Here is a 14,787-nt window from a genome sequence, read left to right on the forward strand (position 1 = left end):
ATGAAGTCTAAATTGTTCATTTATGAGTGGTTTGATTCTGGATTTCCTTTTGATAGTGATGATGGTGTTTGTCTTTTTAAGTTTGCTCATGAATAAGAACCATGGTTTATGTGAAACTTCTTTCTTGTTAACAACATAGTACTACAATGTTTGTGGGTATCATTCCTGTTAAGCCCTCATGAGACTTCACTCGTCCACTAGGGATGCCTAGGGGTTTAAAAGGCTTGTTGCATATGCTAAATGCAATCGTCTCTCCCACGAAAGAGGATTTATGTTTTGTTTTGTTTTGTTTTCATTCTATTTTTCGTTTTGTTTTGCTAAGGGACTAGCAAAAGTTAAGTTTGGGGGTGTTTGATGTGTGCCAAATATTGCATATTTGGACCCCTTAATTTACTTGTGTTAATCCTTTAGCTGTGTTATTATCTAATGTTCTGTGTTAGTTTTGTGTTTTTAGTATTTTGTAGGTGTTGAAGAAAAACTACTTTTTGGAAGAAAACATACTTTGAGAAGACCTAGATGATGTGGTTAAGTTTAACCAAATCCAAGAAATGGGTAAATCGGATTAAGGATAAGATTGGATAAAATTTCGAATTGGATTCAAATTCAGATTCTACACGTCTCAGTATTTTGACCATAACTTTTCTCTCACATATCCGATTGAGGTGATTCAAGTGGCGTTGGAAAGCTAACTCAAAATACTACAATTCATTGTGAAATATGATTTTCCTAATTCGGACGTTTACTATTCCAAAATCGTCCCGTAATTAAATGGTACAAACCTGGACGAATTGTATCCGATTTCAACTTGTAAAACCCTAAGTTTTAGGTCTATAAATAGGGAATTATCAGATTAGTTGAGGGGGCTACGAATTTGAAGATTGCAGAGGAGAAAGAAGAGAGTTTAAGGTTTTCCTAACTTTTGAATCTCTACTTTGTGATTCTTATTTGTAAGTACTCGATTTTACATTATGAATTCAATCAATTTTGTTTTGTCTTTCAATAACATGAGAGGCTAAACCTTCAACTAAGGTTAAAGATGAAGCCTCACTTATGATTAGCAACTTTGTTTCATGTATGTAATATTTCCCAATTTAATGGTTTAATTGCTCTATTGTTTTACTTCTAATCAATTGGATTGAATAACTCTTGGATATCTTTTGTGATTCAAGGATACACTTGATGATTTAAGATTATTCAATACAATTGATTGCTTGGTTTTCTTTGTTAAAAATTGGATTTCTTTTGTGATTTGGGTTATGAATGGATACATGGGATCTTTTGATTAATTCTTTGAAGCAATAGTAAAACAAACTTAAGATTTATATGTGAGAACTTTGGGGAATATTATAGATCATGAAATTATGTTGTTATGAATTTGTGAGTGCGGATTCCGAAACCTTAGTGCTTTGTCATAAGATTTCAATCACTTTAAATTGCTTATGCTTTGGCTTTTTCATTCAAACAAAAAAAACTCTCAAAAATTTGGAACTAGACTAGGGTTTAATTAATTTAGATTTAAAATTGCTTTCAAGAATACAATTCCCTATGGGTTCGATCTCGCACTTGCAATCCATTAACTACAATTGATTCGTGCACTTGCGAGTTAAATAAATTTGCACAACAGAGCACATCATGTAACTCTTTGAGAAGCATTCTTAACCAAGAGATTTCAGCATTAGTAATAGCCATTGCTCTATATTCTGCTTCTGTGCTAGACCTAGATACACCTGGTTGCTTCTTAGCATGCCAGGAGATTAAGTTATTCAAAAAAAATACATAGTAGCCTGTAGTAGATCTTCTGTCAAGTGGATCACCCGTCCAATCCAAGTCATAGTACGCTTGTATTTGGAGTAGTCCAGGAGTAAAATGTAGACCATGATCTGGAGTCCCTTTTAGATATCTGAGAACTTTTTTTGCAGCTTGAAGATGAGTAGTCGTGAGACAATGCAGAAATTGACAAAGTTTATTGACAGTATAGGCAATGCCTGATCAGGTAAGAGTACAATATTGCAATATTGCAAGGCTCCAACAATGTGTCTGTAGGCCGTGGGATCTGGGAGAGCATCACCAACTAGCTTTGTCATCTTCTGCCCTGAGGTGCAGGGAGTTGCATAAGGCTTAGCTCTAGACACGTTGACCTATGTAAGAAGATCAACTATGTATTTGCTTTGATTGAGATGTAGTCCTGTCTTGTCTCTCAAAACATGAATGCCAAGAAAGTAGGACAGGCAGCCTAGGTCTTTGAGTTTGAATTCCTGTTGCAAACTAGAAATTACTAATGCAATGACAGTGGAATCAGTACCAGTGATTATAATGTCATCAACATATATTAGGATAAATAGATGTACTGAATCTCGATGAAGTATGAAGAGGGATGTGTCTACTAAGGAGCCAATAAATCCCAGGTGGAGTAGAGCCCGTGAGAGTCGATAAAACCAAGCCTTAGGTGCTTGTTTGAGACTATAGAGAGCCTTTTTGAGCTTCATACAGGGAGCTTACTGTCCACGAAACCAGTAGGTTGTTCCATAAATACTTCCTCAGATAAGTGACCATGTAGAAATGCATTAGATACATCCAGTTGTTTGAGTGGCCAGTTGTAATGCATTGCTAGAGAGATAAGTATGTGTATAGTGGCTGGTTTAATGACTAGAATGAAAGTCTCCTTATAGCCTATTCCATCTCTCTGTTGAGAACCTTTAGCCACAAGTCTGGCTTTGTACCTCTCAATTGAGCCATCTGAATGCTGTTTCACCTTGTACACCCATTTGTTCTTGATAATATTGTGGTTTGGTGGTCTAGGACAGAGGGAACAAGTGCCATTATCTAGAAGAGCTTGGATTTCACTTTCCATAACAGAAAACCATTGAGGTATGGGAACAGCTTTGGCAAAGGTAGTGGGAACTAGAGGTAGGATAAAGCTGGTCATGGCCTTGAAAGGATTTTTGGTGGATTTAAGAGAGTGGTATAGTTTGTAGTCTAGAAAAATTTTAGGTTTGGAGAGTCCTGTCAATGATCTGGTATTCATATGTGGAGATGAGGATTTAGGTGAAGGGGAAATGGCTTGAAGCAAGGAGGCATCATTAAAGAGGATAGTAGAGTCAGGCTGTGGTGCTGCAGCTAAAGATAGTTCATCAGGGTTGAAAATGGATGTAGGAGATTGAGCAGGTGACTAAATGATGAGAGATGCGTCCTAAGATATGTTGCTGTCATTTGGCAATGGTGATGAGGATGGTGTGTTGTTTGAGAAAGGGGGGGGGGGGGCGATGATATGATAGTGGTATTATCATTGACAAATAGATGAGAGGGAATCATCCATACTTATTGGTTTTGGTGATGAAGCATGAATAGGAATGAATTGAGAGGGATCAAGATCAATACCTGACTTGGGAGAATCAACCTTTGCAGGGGAAGTTGTGGCTGCTCCACCCTTAGCGGGAACAACACTTCATCAAATACTACATGTCTGGAAATATAAGTTCAGTTGGAGATGGGATCAAGGCATTTGTATCCTTTTTGGTTTGGGCTATAACCTAAAAATACACATTGCTTGCTTCTAAACTCAAATTTGTGTTTGGTGTAAGGTTTTAATAGAGGATAGGAAGCACAACCAAAAGTTTTCAAGAGAATATAGTCAGGTGCTTTTTGAAACAGTTTGAGAAAAGGACTGAAGTTCATGAGAGTAGGTTTAGGTAGTCTATTTATAAGGTAAACTAAGGTACTAACAACTTCTATCCAATACTTTGAAGGAAGATGTGAATGTGCTAAAAGACTAAGGCCAGTTTCTATGACATGTCTATGCTTTCTTTCTGCAATGCCATTCTGTTGGGAAGTGTGTGGGTAGGCTAACTTATAAAGAAATCCATTGGTAGATAGGAAGCTAAGAAATTTGTTTTTGAGGTGTATTCTCCGAAATTTGTTTTTGAGGTGTATTCTCCGAAATTTGTTTTTGAGGTGTATTCTCCACCACCATCAGTTTGGAGTTGTTTGATTTTGAGATTGAAGTAATTTTCAACAAGGCATTTGAATTTGACAAATGTTTCAAACACATTAGATTTGTGTTTAAGAGTGAACAACGATGTATATCTTGAAAAATCATCTATGAAAGAACATAGCAAGTGCTTCCATTTATTGATTTAATTGGGGAAATCCATACATCACTATGAATAAGCTTTAAAGGAGCATGAGAAATTCTAATAGACTAAAAAAAAACTAATTGTTTGCTCTTACCTAACTAACAAGGAGCACAAAGGGACTGACTCGACTTAATTGAACACATTGGAAGGTGATGTTGGCTGAGGATATGCTGCATAACAGGTTGGCTGGGGTGACCTAATTGATTGTGCCATATTGAGGAAGACACTTTGACTCCAATGTGACACCTGAGGGCAATTAATTTGTTTTTGGTGAAGTACTGCAACTGGATAGGGTAGAGACCATTCTTACTGGCCCCCTGCAGAAGGATCCTTCCCATAAGGTTTTCCTCAATCAAAAAATAGGTTGCTATTAATTCAAACATACAATTGTTATCACAACAGAATTTGTTTATTGAAAGAAGATTTCCAACAGCATTAGGACAATGTAGAATGTCATTAAGATAAAGTAAGGAGTTTGAGGTGAGAAATGAGGAGGAACCAGTGTGGGAGATACCAAGCCCACTACCATTACCTATTGCCACTGTCTCATTCCCATTGTATGGTTCCTGTATGGTTAGTTTGCCCAAATCAGGTGTGATATGGATGTTAGCCCCACTGTCTGCTAGCTAGTGATCTTCATCTTGGATAGCATTGGCTTGGGATACCATGGCAGCAAGATCTGATGGTGGATGGCGCCCTTGGAAGGCATAGTCCATTCAATAGAAGCATTCTAATGCTTGGTGATTAACTTTGCCACAGATTTGACAAGGAATCCTGTTGGATGAGCCCACATTGGAAGGTGGGGCATTGGTGAAGTTGTTGGGTTGTCCTTTGGTGAAGTTGCTGGGTGGTGTTTTGGTGAAGTTGCTGGGTGGTCCAGAATAAGGTCTGCTTTGAGAGAAGCCAGCAGTGGAATTGTGGGGTTTCTTCTGAGAAAAGTTCCTAGATGGAGGGAATTGCCTTTGAAAGTTGTTGTGCTTGGCTGGTGATTTTTGAGACAACAAAGCAAAGGAGGTGTGCTCAGTAGTGGCTGTTTGATACTCCAAAAGCTGTTCATGTCCCAAAAGTTGGGATTGAAATTCTTCAAGGGTCATTGACTTATCCTTGGTATGCATAGAAAAAGTCATGACAAAGGCATTGTTGGTAGGGCTCAATTCTCCAATGATGTAGGAGATTAGATCATCATCTATAATTGGATTACCAACAATAGCTAGCTGGTCAGAGAGAGACTTGGTTGTGCGTATGAACTCAGCGCAAGTCTTGGAACCTTGCCTCAGGGTTTGCAATTGTCGTTTGAGTTGTGTGACATGAGATCTTGATGGTGAGGCATAGCGGGCAGCCAAAACAGTCCAAACTTGGGTTGATGTTTTGCAACCATAGACAGTGGGAACAACTTGAGTGGTCAAAGTTGCAATGAACCATCTAAGTATGCACAGGTCCTTCTTTTCCCAAAGAGTGTATTCTGGGTTTAATACTTCAGGTAGTGTTTTGTCAGAAGCAGGGATGAGTTTTGTGAAAAAAAGTATCATTTTGTATTTTTTTTTTTTTAAATATCAAATAAAAGAAGGACCAAAAATAGATATTATTGCTTTAGACATTTTTTTCATTGCTATTTAGTTTTTTAAAAAATAAAAAATAAATAAAAAAAGGCAAAAGTTGGACTTAAATTGTGCAAATAAGTTGGGACTCTAGCATTTCCCTTTCCGTTAAGTCTATTAATGGCAAGTGGATGGAAGGATCATCTCGGTCTTTAGGCAAACGACATGGAGCTCCTGTGATTAAAAGTAAATCCTAAAAGTCAAAAAATAAAATTGTGAAACTCCAAGTGTAAATAAAGTATTTAACCTTAATAAAAAACAAAATGATAATTTTTATCATTTCTTTTAAACAAAAGTCAACATGTGCATGCCCATGCGCTAAGTGAAGAGCAAATAATAGTTGGAATACTTATTTCTTTAATCCAAAGACACAAATCTGCTTTTGTTTTATCTCATCGTCCCTTTTATTTGTATTGTCCGGCGGGCATCATGCGTAGGTATCTGTGTTTGCACATGTAAGATTAATTTTTTTAAGGAAAAAAAAGAAGAAAAAGAAGAACCCAGTTTGGCTACAAAAGGCCTGGAAAAACCCAGCTTTCTCTTAAAGAAGTCGGATTTTGCTTCTTTGTTTGTGAGTGCGTGAGAGAGAGAGAAAAATGAGTTCCATTTCGGAAGGGATTAGACTGTTGGAAATAAAAAAGATAGATGCACAAGCAATAGTCTTCTCCCTACAACTGTTAGGATGAGAGACGTAAAACAAAGTGAGAACAAATATATTCTAGATAAAACTGATGTGATAATTCATTAATGTAAGACATTTAAATAGACTACAATTAAACTACTTACTCCTAAAAACAAGGATCCACTTTAACTACTACTAGTAAACTCCTAGACTTGAGGACTCAACATGCATACAATTAGAGCCCTGCTATCTGGCTGCCAAGAGTCAGACAAATGTCTACCAAAGTCTAATGTGGCTTTATTAAAAAAAAAAAAAAAAATCGTAGAAATCTCTCTCTCTTCCCCCATTTCGTATTTTTTTTGTTAGTTAAATTTTTATGAATTAATATTTAGTTTCTAATGCCTCAAAACGTGTTTTTGAATTCAAAACTAAAACCTAGGGGTGGAAAGTTAATCTTTTAGGGATGGTATCACCCAAAAGGGATTCAATCATCCTAAATTTGGTGCTAGTGTCTTAAATTTGGTGCTAATATCTCAAATTTGAATTTCCCTTTAATGTTTATCTTCTTTAATTAAAACATAATAATTAAAAAAGAAAATTGTAAATGTCGCTTGAGGCAACCGTAAATCTTTACTCATACAATTAAGATAATGCTGAAACAAATAACAAGCTACTAAATAGGAACCACTAACCCACTACTCAACAAACAAGCTAAGTAATACAAAAACATTTTGCATTATCTCTAACATAGACCTCATGTTGTTTGCGTTCCATATCCAGCTCAGGGTCACATAAACCCAATGCTCAAGCTAGTGAAAATCCTCCACCATAAGGGCTTTCATGTTACTTTTGTCAACACCCATTACAATCATAGGAGCTTACTCAAGTCCCGAGGTTCCAATTCTCTCGACGGCTTGTCAGACTTTCGCTTTGAAATCATCCTCGACGGCCTCCCGTCTTCAGACGCCGATGTTAGCCAAGACATCCCCGCTCTTTTCGATTCCACCTCAAAGACTTGCCTCGTCCAACTCCGCAACCTCCTCTCCAAACTCAACGATGCTTCCTCTTCCAATGCGCCGCCTGTGACGTGTATCATCTCTGACGGTTCCATGGCATTCGAAGTTGCTGAAGAATTTGGAATTCCAAATGTTCTTTTCTGGACGCCTAACGCCTGCGGCTTCTTGGTTTATATGCACTGCCGCCATCTTGTTGAATGAGGTTTAACTCCCCTCAAAGGTAACATGCTCACTAACATTAATACTATTTATCCAGTTATACGCCGGCGTTTAATATATAGCTTGTTTTCATTTGATTCACATGCAGATGCAAGCTATCTAACAAATGGGTATTTAGAAACCGCAATCTATTGGATTCCCGGGATGAAAAACATCCCTCTGAAGGATTATCCAAGTTTCATTAGAACTACAGATGAGAATGACGTCATGCTCCACTTCATCATCCGTGAAGTGGAGAGAGCTTCAAAAGCTTCAGCTATCATTTTTAAAAGAGTTCTTAGAGAACGTAATTTTGCGGAATAAATTGTGCTGCTTTCTCATTAAGATTAAATAGAACAGAACATAAATTATAATCCATCACCAACTTTGATAAGTTGATATGAATTCAAAGACTAATAACATAATCCTAACATAAGACTTAATACTAATCTGAAAGTAATAACAAGAGAACAAGAGAAGTAGAATGCAAACAGATGACTTAAAGAGTTATCTATTTGCATTAGAAGAAAGAGATACAGTACGACTAGAAGACTTCAGATGCTCTGGTAGTGCGATCAATCACACTACCAGAGACTTTTGCCTCAGAGGGACTGGGATTGATCGTAGTAACAAAAACTTCAGGGACTTCATCAGCAGTATGTTTAACATTCCCCCTCAAGCTAAAAGGGGATGGAATCACTTGGAGCTTGGACTTTTGATAAAGGAATCGAGTTGAAGATAATCCTTTGGTAAAAACATCTACAATTTGGTCGGCTGTGGAGTTGAAAGATACTATGATGTCTCGGTTGAGGACTTTTTCTCTGATGTAGTGATAATCAACTTCGATATGCTTTGTTCTAGCATGATAAACCGGATTGGTAGTCAAGGATAGTGCACTTACATTGTCACACTAGACAACTGGAGCCTTTGGAAGAGGAATTTGTATCTCTTGAAATAACATTCGTAACCAAAATAGCTCAGTAGTAGTAATTGCAAGCGATCGATACTCAGCTTATGTGCTTGATCTTGAGACCACAGGTTGTTTCTTTGAACTCCAAGAGATTAAGCAATTACCAAGGAAGATTGCAAAGCCAGACGTAGATCTCCTATCATCTGGACAGCTAGCCCAATCAGAATCACAAAAGGCATTCAGTTGAAGGTTGGTGCGGGAGTAAAACAAACCATGGTGGAGTGTGTTCTTGAGGTATCTGAGAACTCTCTTAATTGCTGACCAGTGAGTAACAGTTGGATGATGCATATGTTGACAAAGCTGATTCACAGAAAAGGCGATATCAGGTTGAGTTAGAGTGCAGTATTGAAGAGCTCCTACTACACTTCTATACTCAAAAGGATCAAGCAGGGACTCTCTATTTAATCTGGACAACTGAGAACTAGACGAGCATGGAGACTTTGCAGCTTTGCTTCAGTCATCTTGGTTCTATGGAGGATGTTAGTAACATATTTTGCTTGGCAGAGATGAAGCCCTGTAGAGCTTCGAGTAACTTGTATGCCAAGAAAGAAACTTAGAGAGCTTAAGTCTTTAACATGAAATTCCTTCTGCATTTGCCCAATAATCTTAGTAATCAACTGAGGATGTGTCCTAGTGATGATTATATCATCTACATATATCAACATAAAAACTTTAATGTTACCAGTGAGAAAAACAAATAAAGAAGTGTCAACTAGAGAGGCAGTGAAGCCTATATCAAGTAAGTAGCAAGACAATCTATGAAACCAGGCTCTAGGGGCTTGTTTGAGACCATAGATTGCCTTTTGCAGTTTGCACACCATTTTTGGATTCTCCTTGTCAACAAAACCCTTTGGTTGTTCCATATACACTTCCTCATTGAGAGATCCATGAAGGAATGCATTAGAGATGTCCAACTGTCTAATCACCCAGTTGAAATGGACTGCTAGAGCTAGTACAATTCTGATGGTGGAGGGTTTTATGACTGGACTGAAAGTCTTAATGTAATCAACTCCAGAGGGTTGTTCAAAACCCTTTGCAACTAGTCTAGCTTTAAATCTGTCTACAGCACCACTAGACTTCCTCTTGATCTTATACACCCATTTGTTATGAAGAACATGTTGATGAGGTGGCCGAGGGCACAAAGTCCATGTTTTGTTGGAGAGAAGAGCATTAAATTCAAGATTCATGGCATCTTGCCACCTGGGATCAAGAGCAACTTTACTATAGCAAGTTGGTTCAAACTCAGGTAATACAGTATGAAAACTAAGTAGTGGATACCTAGAGGAGAACATCTTGTAGTCAGAAAAGGTTTTAGGTTTGAGGTTTCTTGTTCTAGACCTAGTAATCATTGTGTGAGATGGTTGAAGAGGAGATTGGGTAGCAGCTGTTGAGGTAGGGTTTGGTTCTATAGAAGTGGATGAGTGTTGAACTATTGAGGGTGGATTTGAGAGGAGATGTGACCTAGATTTGGTAGCATAGGATGTGATGGCTGAATATCTTGGGTTGCTGCAGTAGCAGCTGGTTCATCAGAAGGTACGATTAGTGCAGTGGGTGATGAGTCAGTAGTGGGAGGAGGTTGAGTGTCAAAAGGAGTATTTGCTGGTGAACTTAGGTAGGGGTTAGTATTGAAAGTAGACAAAACAGGTAAAGGAAAAGGAGAATCACCTTGTGCATGCAGCTTGGAAGGAAATTGTGCAGCTGCAAGATCCTTAGTTGGAAAAGAAGTCTCATCAAACACAACATGTCTTGAGAGGTAAGCTTTGTTTGTAACTGGATCAAGACATTTATAACCTACATAGTTGTAAACTAAAAAGATACAAGGCTTAGATCTATACTCAAGTTTGTGGGCATTATAGGGCCGGAGCAATGGGTAGCATAAGCAGCCAAAGACTCTAAGTCTTTGGTAGTCAGGAGCTTTAGAATAGAGTTTAGAATAGGGAGACATATTTTGGAGAGTGGGTGTAGGCAACCTATTAATGACAAACACTGCAGTCAGAAAAGAATCAACCCAATATTTATTTGAGAGGTGAGAGTGGGCTAATAAGGTTAAACCGGTTTCAAGAATGTGTCTTAGTTTTCTTTCGGCAAGACCATTTTGAGGGGAAGTATAGGGGCAGCTTTTTCTATGCTCAATTCCATTGTTTTGGAGGAAAGTTTGAAAGAGATGGGATGTGAATTCTCCTCCTCCATCAGATTGGATTGCTTTAATGGATCTAGAAAATTATTTTTCAACGAGAAGTTTGAACTTGAGGAATGCATCATAGGTTTCTGATTTGGTGTGTTAGGGATAGATCCATGTGAATCTTGAAAAATCATCCATAAAAGCTATATAGTATTTGTATCCACTAATTGACAGTATGGGAGAAGTCCAGATGTCAGTGTGAATAAGTTGAAGAGGAAATAAAGAGACACGTGTAGATGGAGAAAAAGTTGTTTCTTACTTTTACCCAATTGGCAAGAACCACAAAGCAAATTTTTATTGATAACTGAATTTGAAACAGAATTTGAATGCGAAAGAGCTAAATTGTTATCTCGAACAACTCAAGTAACTACATCATTAGAAGGGTGACCTAACCTAAAGTGCCATACTAAGGATGATGTTCTTATTCCTAATAAAGCTATAAAAGGCTTGTTGTTGTTGTGAGACTTCCTACCCAGCTTGAGAGGATACATGCCATTCTCACTCTTGCCTTCCAAGAGGATTGCCTTTGTCTGAAGATCAATGATAAAAAAATGAGATGATGTTAGAATAAAGAAGCAGTAATTATCTACACAAAAACGTTAAATTGAGACTAGATTGGCAGCAGATTTAGGACAGTGTAAGACATTGTTTAGTTTAAAGATAGAATTAGAATGAGGGGATTGAAGAGTGGCAGAACCAGAGTTTGCTATGGTAAGTGCTGTTCCATTCCCCACGGCAACAGTGTCATGTTGTTGAAATGGTTCTTGAATATTGAGGTTCTCCAAGTCTTGAGTAATATGTGTGTTGGCTGCACTGTCAGCAAACCATTGAGGGTCTTCAAAGGCAGTGTTGGATTGAGCCACCATTGCTGCCAATTGAGGAGGAGGATGTCGTCCTTGATAGGAGTAATCCATCCTATAGTAGCAGTCTAGTGCTTGGTGATTGACTCTTCCACATATTTGACATGACATGCGGGATGGTTGACGAGTGCCAGGAGTTGGCAACAAAGCAGGTGCATTATTGTACCTTGGAGTAGGAGAATAAAGAGGCCGTGGACTAGGAGGCCTGCTGTACCTTGGAGCTGTGGTGAATGCAGGAGTAGCAGTACTGAATGCAGGGGCAGCAGCAGGGAATTGGGCAACAGGTGGTCTAGGACTGAAATTTCTGGGAGGATACCCACCTCGGTTCTTGGATGATTTCTGACCTCGCTTCTGTGTAAATAAGGCAAAGGTTGAAGTGTCAACTGTTGAGGCTGCTTGTTGATTGATCAATATTTCATGATTGATGAGTTCTTCTTGGAAATAATCAAGAGAGAGTTGTTTCTCTCAGGTTAGGAGGGAGACAGTGGTGACAAAGCTATTGAAGGAAGGATTGAGGCCATTGAGAAGGAATGAGATAAGATCCTCATCAGAGATAGGTTTTCCCACAGCAACTAGTTGATCAGACCAAGTTTTGGCTGATTGAATGTAGTCTGAGCAAGTCAAGGAGCCTTGGTGAAGACTCATCAATTGCCTTTTGAGATTGGCAATTCGAGACCTAGAATCATTAGCAAACCTGGTGGCGAGGGCTGACCAGACTTGTTTGGAAGTATCAAGTCCATAAACTGTGGACAAGACCTTCTTAGATAATGTGACATTTATCCAACTGAGGATGCATTGATCCTTTCTATTCCAGATGGTGAATTCTGGATTGAGAATTTCTTTTCCACTGTCATCAGTGATGAATTGAGTAGGGCATGGTTCGGTTCCATCCACGATGCCTACTAATTCATGAGTGCGCAGGATAGGCATGAATTGAGTTTTCCAACCAAGATAGTTTGGACCTTCAAGCTTTCCATTGAATTGAGAAAGTGTAGGTGGGGAAAAAGAAGGAGCAGAGAAGGGGGTATTGGCTGCCATAGGAGAGCAGTTTGTGTGATGCAGGAGAAGAGGTGAAAAGAAAGGAAAGCAGCTTAAGAAAGAAGAGCTATGGGGCGTATGCCTATAATGGCTCTGATACCATAAAAGAGTTCTTAGAGAACGTGATTTTGCGGAATAAATTGTGCTGCTTTCTCAGTAAGATTAAATAGAATAGAACATACAATTATAATCCATCACCAACTTTGATAAGTTGATGTGAATTCAAAGACTAATAACATAATCCTAACATAAGACTTAATACTAATCTAAAAGTAATAACAAGAGAATAAGAGAAGTAGAATGCAAACAGATGACTTAAAGAGTTATCTGTTTTCATTAGAAGAAAGAGATACAGTACGACTAGAAGAATTCAGATGCTCTGGTAGTGCGATCGATCGCACTACCAGAGACTTTTGCCTCAGAGGGACTACCATCGATCACAGTAACAGAAACTTTAGGGACTTCATCAGCAGTATGTTTAACAATTTTGAGCATGTTCGACCACTTTGAACAAGATGTTTTGGAGGGTATTTCCTCTTTGCTTCCTCACATCTACACCGTTAGTCCACTTCCATTGCTTGCTGACCAGATCAAAGATCAACAGTTGAAATCAATAGCCTCCAATCTACGGAAAGAAGAACCTGGATGTGTGGAGTGGCTGAATTCAAGAAAGCCCAACTCTGTAGTTATGTAAATTTCGGCAGCATCACTGTCATGACGCCTCAACAACTCATTGAGTTTGCTTGGGGATTAGGCAACAGTGAGAAACCCTTCTTGTGGATTATAAGGCCTGATCTTGTTGCAGGCGATTCAGCTGTTCTTCCTCCTGAGTTTCTTACAGAAACGAAAGATAGAGGCATGCTAGCAAGTTGGTGTCCTCAAGAAGAAATCCTCAAGCACCCCTCGATTGGAGGGCTTTTAACGCATAGCGGATGGAATTCAGTGCTTGAAAGTGTGTGTGGTGGAGTGCCAATGATCTCATGGCCCTTTTTTGCCGAGCAACAGACAAATTGCAGGTATTCTTGCACTGAATGGGGAATTGGGATGGAGATAGATAATGATGTTAAGAGAGATGATGTTGAGAAGCTTGTGAGGGAGTTAATGGAGGGTGATAAAGGTAAAGAAATGAAGAGGAAGGTAATGGAGTGGAAGAGTAAGGCACAAGAGGCTGCCAAGCCTGGTGGTTCTTCTTACCAGAACTTGGACAAGTTGATTGCTGATGTTCTCCTTGCTGGAAATGTTTAAACCAAACAGAAGAAGCAAATAATTGGCTCTTCCCTTGTTATGGGTGGATCCTTCTACATATATATTTGTTATATTCTATTTCCATTTTATATAGGCTACTATAGTTCCGGTGGCAGTTTTGGCTTTATTTTCTTATAGACTAATTTTGATTAGTTTATCTTTTGATATGCTTTTTTTTTAATGTATATGTAATACCACGAAATTGATCTCATAAAATAACGGATAATCTCAATATCAAGGAGAAGGGGGATTTTCAATATTTGTAAGACCTACATGGAGTTGAGTAGATGAACTTAATTTGATAGATGGTAAGAATGACTAGTTAATGATATAGCAAGCCAAGTGGAGAGAAGCCACACAATTTTAGATGCCGATACTTCATTAAGTGAAATAAACAAAATTGTTGTAAGGTATTATAGAATGATAAGATATGAAGATTTTAAAAATAGTTTCATAATTTTTGGACACTTGTGGAAGGAGTGTTGTAATTTTTAGAAAGTGCAAGTGTCAAAACAAAAATTTCCGACAAACTAAATCATAGGCAATTCGGATGACTTTTAAGGTATCAAAAAGTTTTGAGTTGTAATTTTTGGATATGTTGTGGACGTGTAAACAAGGAAAATTGCAAGCTAAATTTCATATCATTCAGAGTAAAATTGAAAAATATTATGATTTTTTTAAGCTTGATAGGTCAAGCTATCAAACAGTTAATAGAACTCGAAATTTATTGAATTATTTTAGAAGATTAATGATCTTATTAGGCCACTATTTTTTGGATATGTTGTACTGTTGTAGTAAGAAAAAAAGTTTAGGCCCATTAGGGATTAATTCTAAATTTTTATAACTACATTTTCTGACAAAAACAAAAACATGAGAAGATGAGCTGGAATAATTACTATACAAAGTTATTTTAGGACAGGAGTTA

The 14,787-nt window shown here is 38.1% G+C and overlaps 1 pseudogene; it reads left to right on the top strand.

Moving 5' to 3' along the window:
- The window catches only part of LOC132178032 (7-deoxyloganetin glucosyltransferase-like), a 14,197-nt pseudogene extending 335 nt beyond the window's left edge, over positions 1 to 13,862 (top strand).
- The last annotated feature ends 925 nt before the right edge of the window (positions 13,863 to 14,787 follow it).

This window comes from Corylus avellana, chromosome ca4 (assembly GCF_901000735.1).
Source record: "Corylus avellana chromosome ca4, CavTom2PMs-1.0".
Lineage (NCBI taxonomy): Eukaryota > Viridiplantae > Streptophyta > Magnoliopsida > Fagales > Betulaceae > Corylus > Corylus avellana.